At 33.5% G+C, this 4,817-nt stretch overlaps 1 long non-coding RNA gene across 1 annotated transcript; it reads right to left on the bottom strand.

Moving 5' to 3' along the window:
- Window positions 1-2,542: 2,542 nt before the first annotated feature.
- On the bottom strand, window positions 2,543-3,581 carry LOC125253697. The gene is made up of 4 exons (XR_007181526.1): window positions 3,492-3,581; window positions 3,265-3,400; window positions 3,010-3,138; window positions 2,543-2,933 (listed from the first exon to the last, which is right to left on the bottom strand). It is a non-coding gene; the product is annotated as an uncharacterized LOC125253697 (long non-coding RNA).
- Between the last annotated feature and the right edge of the window lie 1,236 nt (window positions 3,582-4,817).

Below are 4,817 nucleotides of genomic sequence, written 5' to 3'. Positions count from 1 at the left end.
TTGCTGTGCCACAAATGGTATTTTGGATGACGACATAGGCATGGACCAATCACTGAATAGATTTCCTTATTTAAGAATATTCTCAGATAAATTCACACTGAATGGTGTAATTCCTCAGAGGACTTTACATTCAACACATTTGACAATAAATATTTTTCAAGATAATACATTACGATATACACATTGGAAATGAAAGATACACATGTTTTCCACCACGTTTTAATAGTAATTTTTTAAACGGTATTTTGACCTGCCTAGCCTAGATTTTATGATCATTCCACGCCAGATCATCATTCCAGATGTGACAGATACCTTTATATAGCCCACGTTCGTGATTTTTTTCCAGCGGTGAAGGGTGGTGGTGTGGAATCCTGCAAAGAAATCACCAACATTGTATTACAGTGAGGTTCTTGACTGTTTGAAATAAAGTATTTGGAGTTTCGTAGGACTTTGCAGACGGTTCCTTTCATTCTGTCTCTTAGCCGTGTGCGTATAGAGATCAGTGCGTGTTTTCCACTGCGAATGAAAGCTGGTTTTGAGGAAAATAAGGCTGTTGCTGCTTGTCTATGTTACTACGATTAAATAGAGGTGTTATTTGTGTAGTAACAGCGTTTAGCGCGCACACGTTATTGATCCGGGAAATTGGAATCTGTGAATATGCGGCCAAGTTTACTTTTACTCTGAAACCCTGTATTAAGTAGCTTTTTGACATCAAAACAGCCTTAGACCTTTGATACTGAATTTCTTCAGTTAATATGACTTCATTAAACACTTTTCATTTGTTCTTTACATTAATATAAATATTTTACAACTTCTTTTGAAAGGCTGTGAGTGTGTTATCAAAAGCTATTGAACTGGAACTGTCTGTGTCCATCAAAACAGCCTTAGACCTTTGATACTGAATTTCTTCAGTTAATATGACTTCATTAAACACTTTTCATTTGTTCTTTACATTAATATAAATATTTTACAACTTCTTTTGAAAGGCTGTGAGTGTGTTTTCAAAAGCTATTGAACTGGAACTGTCTGTGTGCATCAAAACAGACTTAGACCTTTGATACTGAATTTCTTCAGTTAATATGACTTCATTAAACACTTTTCATTTGTTCTTTACATTAATATAAATATTTTACAACTTCTTTTGAAAGGCTGTGAGTGTGTTTTCAAAAGCTATTGAACTGGAACTATGTGTGTCCATCAAAACAGCCTTAGACCTTTGATACTGAACTTTTTCAGTTAATATGACTTCATTAAACACTTTTCAACTGTTCTTTACATTAAGATAACTATTTTTCAACTTCTTTTAGACTGATATGAGGCTTTTTTTCAAAAGATATTAATTTTAGAAGTGTGTCAATACAAAATAGCTTTATTAGACATTAAGGGTACAAACTACACTTTTACAGTAAATATTACTATATTAAACACTAAAGGTGTGTTCTTTACATTGAGATAAATATTTTGCAACTTCTTTTAGACTGATATGATGCTTTTTTCCAAAGATATTAATTTTAGAAATGTGTCAATACAAAATAGCTTTATTACAGTTTAAGGGTAAAAAGTATCCTTTTCCAGGCAATATTTGTACATTAAACACTATGACTATATTCTTTACATTGAGATAAATATTTTGCAACTTCTTTTACACTGATATGATATTTTTTCCAAACATATTAATTTTAGAAGTGTGTCAATAAAAATAGCATTACTACACATTAAGGGTACAAACTACACTTTTACAGTAAATATTACTATATTAAACACTGTGACTGTGTTCTTTAAATTGAGATAAATATTTTGCAACTTCTTTTACACTGATATGATGCTTTTTTCCAAAGATATTAATTTTAATAGTGTGTCAATACAAAATAGCTTTATTAGACTTTAAGGGTACAAACTATACTTTTCCAGTCAATATGACTTTATTAAACACAGTGACTATATTCTTTACATTGAGATAAATATTTTGCAACTTCTTTTACACTGATATGATAATTTTTTCCAAAGATATTAATTTTAGAAATGTGTCAATACAAAATAGCTTTATTACAGTTTAAGGGTACAAAGTATCCTTTTCCAGGCAATATTTGTACATTAAACACCATGACTATATTCTTTAAATTGAGATAAATATTTGTAAATGTCTTTTACACTGATATGATGCTTTTTTCCAAAGATATTAATTTTAATAGTGTGTCAATACAAAATAGCTTTACTACACATTAAGGGTACAAACTACACTTTTACAGTAAATATTACTATATTAAACACTATGAGTATGTTTGAGTATGTTTGATTAACCAGTCATTTATGTTTTGTTTCTGTGAATTATTTATGTTTTAAAGTACTACCATAATAATGATAAATCAATGACAACTACATACATGACTATAAATGATTATGATTTTTTTTATAAAAGCAAACAAAATAATATTCAAAATAATAAGAAAGTAAAGCACTAATGTATAGTTGCCTTTGAAGAAGATTTTATTATAGTAAAATTGATTATAATACAGCATAATATAAGCATGTCTCACTCCACAAATATAATCATACATGAACAAAGAGCAGAAAGGGTATGCACTTGCTAGTAAAAAAAGTATTACTATTTTGGATCTACACATGCTAAATATCTTTTTTTAAAACAGACTATCATACCCGAATTTTTGGCATGCCTTTTAGTTTAATTTCATTTGTACCAGTCAGAGAGTCAAGCATGAAAAGGGTGTCAGTCTGAGCATATACAAACTAAATTGGATAAAAAGAAACAAATAAATTAGCAAATAAATGTCACTGAAAGATCAAACATGTCTAAATGGGCATATGTAGTAGCTTATCATTGAAATTAGCACTCTTTTACTTACCACAAACCTCCAGTGATTTTTAGTGATATTGACAAAAGTGATGACCCCATCATATTGCTCTAAGTTGACCTGTTTATCAAAAATGTAAAAGATCATGTCTGTGCAGTGTACATGTGAAAATTAAATAAATAGTAGTTGCACTCACTTTTCAAAATCCTTGCTGTTCCATCTGCTCTCTTGTGCCATTTAAAATGGCACCTGTGGTGTAATGGCTGAGCTGGTAGAGATTTGCATCCTCCTTATTAAGTACAGTTCTGAAATAGCACTCAATAGTCTAAAATGATAAAGCATTTCAATTTGAATCACATTACTTGATTGACATACATTGAGGACAACATTTACTGTTACATACAAATATAATTGTAATTATGCATTTAGATTTTTGTTCTGTAATGTGTACCTCTCCAAATAACCATTCATGTGGCCTCAGTGCATTGAATTCCTTGTGATGTAAGGAACTCAAGATCCTGGCTAGGAGACTGAACAATGGCTACTAGCAGCTCTGTATGTTCCTTCTTCTTCAATAGCATCTGGATCTGTAATGATATGAAGTTCATAGAGTAAATAATAGCATACCTTCATATATGCAATTAATAGTTTAAAGTTTTGTTCTAATGACTTCATTACCTGTTCATCTACATGGAGTCCATCTGCAGGAGGCTGACATGCATCAGAACTTGAAGTTTCCACTTCCACATCCTTCTTGATCCTCTTTTTAGGGAGCAGGTATTTTATGTGGAACAGAAAAGAATTTGGATTTGGTGGATGGGAAACGTTCTTCCTTCTTCCAAGTTTCTTGAGACTGATCAAGGTTCAAAGGTGCCTCAGGTTGAAAACTTTCGAAAAAAGCTTTTGAGGAAGTTCAAGCTTGATGATATGCTCTGTATACCTCGCTTGTAGAGACTTGTGCATTTTTCTTATGAAGGTCCCTGGTTTGACTTTTTTTCTTTATGCATTATGGAATGTTTGACAATTCCAAACCACCTTTCAATGTGACAGTTGGCATCTCTTGTTTTTGGTTGTTTCTTTGTTGTCTCCATGTACTGTTCATGAAATTCATCCATCAGGTCTCCCAACACTCCAAAGAGGAAAGATAGCAAGGTATACCAAAGAGGACTGTGAGGATGCCTGGACAAAAGTATGGGTTGTCTTCTGTTGCCAACCCTGTGTCATCATCAACCATTTCTTCCTTCACCTCTTTCATAATCTGCTGAAAAAAGGCATAGAATGGTGATTTGCCACTGATGGTCGTTGCATGTGTTCTGTCTTCACTTTCACACATTTCCCAGTCTTCAGATTGGGGAGTTTCTTCCAGTGGCTCCTCTTTGGATCTTGAAATGACACTCTCCAAAATACGCAGACTTTCTTTGACGAGGTCTGTGTTTTGTTGGGTTGTGAGCAAGGCACATAATGCACGGAACACCTTTCTTTATTAAGTCATGTTGCTGGCATTTTGAAGTCTTGCAAAAGCAGATGTGGCAAAGTATCTCAGTCCTTTGTCATCTGTTTGCCTACAGATTGCCTGTCTGACAGCTTTCAGGATGTGAGCAGAGCAAATGTGTAGTACAATATATGACTTCATTTCATCCACTGATTTTTTTGTTCATGCAGAAGTCATATGCTCTGTTGAGGTAAGTGCTGATGTGCTCTTTGTTGAAAGCGAGCATCACACTTTGTATTAAAGTCCAGCTATAATCAGTTTCGACCTGGTGAATTTTTATTTGGGTGTACTTTGATAAATGCAAAGTGAATTGCATGAGCCAAAATGTGATTGGTGGTACTGAGTGCTTCATTGGAGAGCATTTCACAAATAGGCAGTGGTGGTGCATCTCGACCTGCATTTCCTGGAAGAGTGAGCGCATAGTACAACACCGGTTTTGGCTGTTCTGGAATTTTTGACACTACACCACCAGTGGCATCAAGATAGAGGGACACAGGAGACTTACTTCGCAA

Source organism: Megalobrama amblycephala, linkage group LG19 (assembly GCF_018812025.1).
Source record: "Megalobrama amblycephala isolate DHTTF-2021 linkage group LG19, ASM1881202v1, whole genome shotgun sequence".
Taxonomy (NCBI): Eukaryota; Metazoa; Chordata; class Actinopteri; order Cypriniformes; family Xenocyprididae; genus Megalobrama; species Megalobrama amblycephala.
This window is presented reverse-complemented; position numbering and strand designations above follow the sequence as displayed.